The sequence below is a fragment of the Geospiza fortis genome, unplaced genomic scaffold (assembly GCF_000277835.1).
Source record: "Geospiza fortis unplaced genomic scaffold, GeoFor_1.0 scaffold194, whole genome shotgun sequence".
NCBI lineage: Eukaryota > Metazoa > Chordata > Aves > Passeriformes > Thraupidae > Geospiza > Geospiza fortis.
In genome coordinates this window covers 2,730,682-2,738,994 of record NW_005054322.1, presented here as the reverse complement: position 1 = coordinate 2,738,994, position 8,313 = coordinate 2,730,682, and the positions used below count along the sequence as shown (strand labels likewise).

The window sequence follows — 8,313 nt, the reverse complement described above, 5'->3', positions numbered from 1 at the left end:
TCCATGGAAAGCAAGGCTCATTTAGCTGAGCTTTCCTTAAGATGTGATGCCTTTCTCTATGGAAGTACCTACCTCTTTCCCCTTCTCAATTTGAAAAAAATCCTGGAAACAACTTGCTCTGACCTGTACATGTTTCCTATAAATGTCTAAGTGGGACCAGATGGTTCCTGCCGCCCATGTAGAAAGGAGACCACCAATTTGAGCTACAAATAGGAGCAATGGATGCTGGTCCTTGGCTTGTTCTTTTGATCCTGCCATGGAGCTGGTCTTGGCTTTCCAAATTGTAGCAGAAGTGCAACTGGCAACAACTCAGTGATTTTTCATTATTACATTACACCAAGTTGTGCTAAGCAAAAACTGCTGATGTTAAGGGATATTCTGGGTGCCTTGTACAGGTATTTTTCACTCTTGAAGACTGGTAGGCAGAAGTTTAATCCCTCTCCTAGAATTACTTGCTTCCTCTGTTGTACACAAAATTGAGTTGGCTTGCTTCTGTTTGAGTCTGCACAATGTTAGAATACAAGGGCAGCAGTGCAGATCTCTGTGCTTTTGCTGTCCTGCCTCCTTTCCTATTAGTTTCCTATTATATTTCAGCTCCCTGCTTGTGCCTGCATGCTCACTCTGTCTGGGATCCCTGCCAGCTGCTACAGCCGTGTCCCAATGCCAGCTGGGATGTGTAGGTGCAGTGATAGGATGATGCTCATAGTACTGGGCATTTATTTTCTGACATTTTGCAGAAAGCAACTTCTCTGTGAGCTCTCAGCCTCTTCAGGAACATGCTGTTAATGTGCTTACTCCCAAAGGCAAAGATCTTTCCCATTTCCCATTTTCTTGGATTTTGGGATCTCATGGATTTCTGAGAGATGTGTGGGCATTTGGCACTTCAGATTAACAAGCTCTGTTCCTGCCAAAGCAGATATTTGCTGGCACACGCTGTGCCCACATGGGGAGAGCTGCTTCCAGAAATCATGCTCTTAGGAGCCTCAACCCTGTGCTGGGAGTTCCTGTGACTGGATCAGGCTTTGCATTTATTTATGGACTAGAAGAATAGTTGATTTTAGTCGGACCCTCTACAAGCATGAAGAAAAACAAAGCTGAACATCTCCTCCCAATGTTACCAATTGGTCCTATTGTACAGTGGTTTTGTCAGCAAGTTATTTAAGATCTTAATCCCTTTCAGCTATTAGGGGGAACTCTGAGGTAGAGTGAGACTGGAAAGAGAAGTGATTTTCATTTGGATTTTCTTTTTTTTTTCCTGTAGTGCTGTAACCTGATGAAGAGGCAATGGCATTTCACAATGTGTACTCCATTCACAGCTACCTGCTTAAAATGTGGAAGGTGGAGGGGTAAGAAGAAAAGACTCCTTTAAATCTGTAGAGGAATTCTGGTGCCTGTAAGGGCTATTTAAAGAAGAAGTAAAACCACTTTATCTTGTTAATCAATTTCTGAATTGTAACTTATGCTGCCATTCACACAGTGTCAGAAAGCTATTGTAAACCCTTGTATAAACCCACCCTGTAGACTTGAGGGGCTCGAGTCCATGGCTCTGCCAGCCTTAGAATATTGGTGATAGGATAATAGCAGGTTTCACTCTTAAAAGTTTTTTTGGAGGGGTTAATGCACAGGAGGAAGAATGTTAATGATTCCCAACAGACCACCTACTTAGCTGCTGGCAATAGACAATCTCTGGTGTGTGCGTCCTGGTAGAGACAGGTTGAAAAAGGCTTTTCTGGGTTTGAATTGGATAGGCATGTGGTCTCTGAGCTTGTTGCCTTGGCTAAGGTCACCCAAAAATTTGGTTTTGGTTGTTCTGCAGGTAAATCTGGTAGAGGTGAGTTCTGAAAAGAGATGTGAAATATAAGCTAGGAGCTTTTGCAAATGATTTTTGCAAGGCACTCCATGAAATGCTACATCAGTGAGATATCTGAGAAGAAAGCCCAGGTGGGAAATTGCTTCAGAGCAGCAGCTGGAGGAAAGTTACCATTTCTTTGGGCATTGCCACTCACGAGAAGGAAAGCCAGCTGGACAGCTCAGGAGGATTAACGTGCTGGGAGCAACATGGAAACAGGCAGAATAATGACATAAAGGAAAGATGCTTGAGGACAAGCTTTGTCTCAGCTAACACTAAACATTTAGTCATCTAGGCTCTCTCTGTGGTCAGCAGAGCATGGCACTTTGAAGCCATGATTCATCTGACCTATTTTGGGCACTACCCTACCTAGGATGAGGTGAATTGTGCTTTATCCATGCCTGTTTCTTCCTCTTGGTACTGAGAGAGCTTCAGGCACATAGCCTAGATAGAGACATCTGTATTTTAGACACGTCAGGGGAGGTGAGACAAATCCTCCTTTGCACATGGAGTGGGACTGTGAGAGAGGACATGGATGGCCACATGGCACCCTGTGAATCTGGGACAGCATCCAGCCACCCTCTGCCCTTGTCTTCAGGAGAGATGAGAAACCAGAACGAGAGAGGATGGAAACCAAAAAAGGAAGAGAGAGGAAAGAGAACAGGGAGCTCTGTTTCATCCATGTTGTTTCAGCTCTCATTTAATACTCCTGCAAGGAATATGAGAGATGTGGGCTGAGGAGAATAACACAATAAATTAGAAATAGGAAAGTGTGTATTACAAGTTTTACTAAAATGTGAGCTTCTTCACGAACAACCAATGTTATTATAACTATCAACTAAAAAAGGAACAGTGACATTTTATTATTATAATTTTGATCTAAAATTGCATTCCAAAATCTTTATGGACTATCTTAAACTTGCTGAAATGTATATTTTGCACTGAAAATCAGGCTTTGCATGAGCGGAAAAAAAGAAAGCTTTTGTGATGACTGCAGCACAAATTTCTGTGAATGGCTCTTTAAGCTGCATTGCCAGAAATGTCATGAATCTGCTCAGAACTCCAAGGAAGGGAAGTGGTTTGAAATTCCTAACACTGCTCTTTCAGCCAGAATAGCCATTTTGGGTGTACTTCACATGAAGCATGGCTTCAGGGCTTGATATGTCTTCATGCTGGGCCCTGTATTGTGCCAAGGAACTTCTCAGTGTTTAAACAAATAATAATAGATATAAGCTGTGTAAGCATATGTGAATCTTCATGCTATAATTTCACGTGTAGAAAAATGATCTCATAGGCACATAGGAAACAGAGCAGATGGTAAAATGTGTGTTGGACTACACTCAGGCTGGAGACGAAGTCTCCCAGACAATAGAAGCACAAATGCTGGATGGTTCCCTCCAGCCATGCACACGAAGTACTGCCTCCTGAACTGAGATGGGGGAGCACAGATCAAAACAGATTAAGAGGCCACCTTTGATCTGTTGTTTTCTCCTATTACTGCAAGTTGCAGCACTGTGGTCTGTCATTCCCTGTGTGGATATTCAAAGCAGTGTGTGCATGGACAGCCCTCAGCTGGGTTACTAGGAGATGAGTACCCAGCTGCATTATTCCAGTTTTGAATATGTGCAATTCCACCCATTTCAGGGGTATTTCACCTGCAGTGGAACTGTCTCACTGAGGTGGTTCTTGATGAAGTCTTATAGCTTAACCCTGCTTTTTCCCTCCAGAGATCATCCTTGGTGGTGGCAGATGAATCCTAGTCCACACTCCTGCTTCAAGGCATGAGTTTCTCTCAGAGACTAGGGCCAAGCTGCAGCCCTGAGCAATAACAAGGGAAGCTGAGAAAATCAGGAATTACCATGAACTGGCTGAGTTCAAAATTTCTGCTGGAAGAGGAAAACTGAGAAATGGGGCCATGCCAGATTGCAAGGAAGCTTTCATCTGTATACTGTAAAAGCAAACCACAGCAAACAAAGCCTCTTCCCAACATATTTCTCACCAGAAAGTTTGTAGGTAAACAAAAGCTGCACATGCCAGGTCTGTTAGAAGAGTAAGCTGAGCTGGAAGATATCTTCAATTTTATCAGTGTAAACATTCTGAGAACAGATCTGACCTGTTAGTAGCCCTTGATTGATGTACAATATTAGATTCCTGCCTGCGTCAGGAGAAAAATGATCTTTTGCTGTCATGTCAGTTTTTTTTCTCCTCTCCCTTTGCTACAGGATGCCTGATGGGCTATTCTGGAGGGTTAAATACAAATCATCACAGTGCTTTATTGGATAAGCTTCTCTACATTGGGCAGATCACGTGCTTGAGAGACCAAATCAGCTCACATCTATGGCAGTGGCAGTGGCAGTGGCTTTGGCACAGCTATCCAGGATTTCATGTCAGAATTCAGGAAAAATTTGCCACAAAATTAGAGGAAATATGATTTGAAAATGGAATGACAGGCAGTGAAAATTTTGTAGTAGGATGCTGAGATATCACTGCTGAGATGCATTGGAGTAATAAGAGCTATGATTTGGGTTTGGGGGTTTTTTGTTTGTTTGTATTTGTTTCTGGTTTTTGGGGGTTTTTTTTGGTGTCTTTTTTTTTTTTTTAATGAACAGTTAATCTGTTAGTGGGCTAATAAGTTAGTTCAAAGCACTGAACCCTGGAAGACAGTGTCTAGATCCTGTCTTTTCCATTCACCTTAGTGTATATCTTAGGGAAATGCCTTTGCACCTCTCTTCTCAAAAGTAATCCAGACCTAAAGGTGTCTGCTTACATAATTATTTATTCATTCAGACCACAACTGGCACCCAGAGTCCACGGAGGAGCCCTGGAGTAAGAAATTGCAACCTGCTCTCAAGTAAGCCACTCAGAGGTTTTGACTGGCGTAGGTCAGTGGGAGATAGGGACAGAGGGAGGAGGTGGGAGGTGCTGTCTTGAGAAGCAACTGTGTTTGTGATCTCTCTAACTTGCCTTCTTGACAACTGGAGGGGGATTTTCCTAATAGAAAACCTGTGAGCTATATGAGGAGGGTAATCCACTTGACCCTTGCCCTCTCCTAAGCCTTTAAGTCATCATAACATTTCATTTCTTACCAGCTGCAGGACCACTTCTTGGAATTCATTTTGACTGCAATGCAAAACCAGCATTGTTTAGCCAGGAGGGAGATCAGAGTAGGGGTGCTGGAGCAGGGTACGTGAGTGGGGACATAGCAATCATATTTGAAGAGGGAGAGAGCTGGTGGCAGCAAGGAAGATAAACAGGGTGTGTTTGTGCAAGTGACCTTATTTATTTCAGCATCCTGAGGAGGGACCAAATGTACTGCATTGAAGGAAGTCAGTCCACACACATATGGGAGCGGGTCCAGCACTCCGTGGCTGGCACCAGCCCAGGCGCTGTTTGCAGGGTGACAGCCTGGGGTTCCCAGGGCAGCTGTTGTCCTCAGCACTGGCTTTGGAGAGCTCTGTGCATTGCAGGCTGGGCTGAGATGGGCAGGGTGGTTGTTCAGAGCTGGAGGGAAGGGCGTTCTGCTCTGGCACCCCCAGCCCTGCGGCGGGCTCCAGCAGTGGGGCAGGACCAGAGCCCCCTGGCACTGAACAGACTCCCCACAGCAACTGATTCAAAATCCTGATTTGTTACTTCAGCATTTGGCTGCTGAGTGTCTCACGGACCAATCCTGATATTATCTCTTTTTAATACTGTATTTCTTATCCTCTGAATATTTTGGGTGGGTAATTACCCAGTGTGTACTGCGTTCTGCACAGCCCGGGAATATTTGCTTTGGCTTTTCTTCCTGGTTAGTTAGGGTGTGCGGTTTCTGGCCTAGATCTCATGGCATTGTTTCTGACTACGTAAATGAAATTTTTATACAAGAGAATAATAAGCAGAGACCAGAGAATAAGGCACATCCTGTGGCAATTTCACAAAGGCAATTTTTCTTGCTAAAACCCATAAGAGGCTCAGCAGTTGTGATTATTTACACATGTACTTAATGGCTGTCCACATACGACTGATACAGGATAACAGACACCTAGTAACCAGAGACAGCTGGTTTGGTGGGTGCCTTGAATCATCCCTGGTTTTGTCTATTTTCTTTCCCTCTCCTCTTTCCTGTTTGACTATGGAAGCGCTTATAAGGATGAGGAAGAAAACCTTCATTTAAAACCGCATGAAACCCAAGGCTGGGTGTAACCAGCTTCAAATCCAGACAAGAGCCAGCGTGTAACTTCACGTGTAAATGTTTTCGTTGTCCAGCATATCATATGGATGGGGTGGCACTTTAAAACACACAGAGGATTGCTGCCACACATGCAATAATGTGTGCACACACACCCCTTGGTGTACACAGACTTTGCACTGCACCCAGTTTGGCTGTGGTGCCAGCAGCAGCCCAGGTGTGGTGAGGAAAGCTCAGCCTGAATGTTCCCTCAGCTCACCATGAAAATTCTATGCCCTGTGTTGAGACCCACTTTGCCATAGCTGAAATGGCTGTGAAAACTGGCCATTTGAAAGAGTTTATCTGCACTAGGTGTCAGTCAGAGTGATTATTCTACTCTATGCAAAAGCTAAAGAGTTCACTTTTTCTGAATCTTTGAATGTGGTCTTGTGGCTATATTAACACACACATGACTTCAAGACATTGAAACTTCAGTATCAAGTGTCAGAAATGTATGTCCAAGCCCCAAGTGTGATCCTGGTACTCAAACAACAGCTGTTGCTAGAGTTCAATCTATCACTTCTCATCCCACAAACAAATGGCAAATATTCCTGAGGGCCTTTTAAAAGTAAAAGAGATCAAATATAAGAAAAAGATATTTTGAATGCATCCAGAAAATAATCTTGGTGGAACACTGGAAACCACAGATTACACTGACATGGGATTTTATTATTTGCAGGTGCTTTTGTTTACTGCCTGTGCAGGTCCAGACCTTACCTTGGGTGTGCAGTGGGGACTTGCTGCAAGAGGACATGAGTGGAGATGAGGAGATAGGGGTGGATGTTCTCTGCAAATTACCAAACCCACTGCTTGTGAGAGAATGGAAAACCTTTGCCTGACAAAGAGGGTTCCATGGGGTTTGAGGGCAAGGCTTACCTGTCATCCACACACCAAGGGAGCTCTGATAGGAGAATATCTTGTGCCATGATGCCATCTAAGCTTGGGAAGCAACACAAGCCAGCAGGGTGATGCCTTCACTAGCTGCCTTGTCAGCCACAGTGCTCCCTTTCCATCAGTGCACCCCATTCCTGAGGTCAGGATGGATGCTGGTTTGAGGCCCTCCCCATCACAGGCTGACAGTTGCTCAGAAATCCTGGCTCTGAGTGAGTGGGTGAACAAATGGGTGGCTTCAGGGTGGGTTGAAAATACAGCCCCATCCTCAGTGCAACCTTTAATCTTGATTAAAAAGCTTCCAGGGCCAGGCAGCCTGGGCTGCATCCTTTGTTCAATTCTGGCAGTGGCTCTTGCATTCCCTAATCCCTGTTAATATCACTGCTTGTCAAAGAAGATTTGTGCCTTTCCTGGAAGATGGACGCCTGTTTTGTACCAGCCGGAGGAGAAGGAGACGCCTCATCAGCTGGTGCTGGGAACAGTGAGCAGCAGGCAAGAAAGGCATCCTGTTTTCTGGGGAGAAGGAGTGGGAGGTGGCCAAGCATCTGGCTCTGACTATTAACTCTGGCTGCTAGCACTGCTCCTGTGTATTCAGGATGCAGCACAATCCTCTATTTTAACCATGCACAATCCATGAACCTCTCCTGGCAGCATTTGTGGCCAAGGTACCAACATAGTATCCTGGCCAAACTACAGGACAGATTATGCTCTGCTGACCTATATTCCCCTAAAGTCATTTTCAATTAGTGTAGTAGTTAGTCCCCCTTTGTGCACCAATAAATTTCTCCCTGCCATAATGTTGAGCTGAGACTCCAGTGGCCATGCTCTCTTGGGGGCATTTTGCTGGCTCTTCCAAGCAGACAGAGAAAAGGTCTGGACATGCATTGGTGCTCAAGCAGCAGTCTCTGTTGCTAAGCCTGAGCCCAGACCATAGTTCTTCTCAGTCTGGTCAACTCATGTCTCACCTCTCCATCAGGGGGTCCTTCCTGGAATGTGGAAGACCTTCTCTGGCTCAGTCATGGCAGGAACTTGGTACCACATCCTGGGAGATGGCTCTCCTGTTATCAGGATGCCTTTGATGTGGGGCTTTTTTTCTCTCTTCTCTCCTCAGCTGCTTCATTTCCTGCAGGCAGGGGAGAGGCAGGGACACTGCAGCGTGATGCCAAGTGCTGCTAGAAGGGATCACACCATGGCTCTGGCTGGTTGCCTGCCAGGGTGACTGAGCTGGCACATGTGGGTTCCCTGGAGGCTCAGGGTACCTGCTGGCCCAGAGGAAGCACTGCTCACCTGGCCTCTGTTGCTGTGTGCTGCATCCTGCGTCAGCAGTCCAGCTTCGGAATAACCACACCATCATCACTCTGCATTC

At 45.2% G+C, this 8,313-nt stretch overlaps 1 long non-coding RNA gene across 1 annotated transcript; it reads left to right on the top strand.

Annotated features, from left to right (window-relative positions):
• Nucleotides 1-612: 612 nt before the first annotated feature.
• LOC102039809 lies at nt 613-7,018 on the top strand. The gene is made up of 3 exons (XR_265331.1): nt 613-676; nt 1,262-1,346; nt 6,736-7,018. It is a non-coding gene; the product is annotated as an uncharacterized LOC102039809 (long non-coding RNA).
• The last annotated feature ends 1,295 nt before the right edge of the window (nt 7,019-8,313 follow it).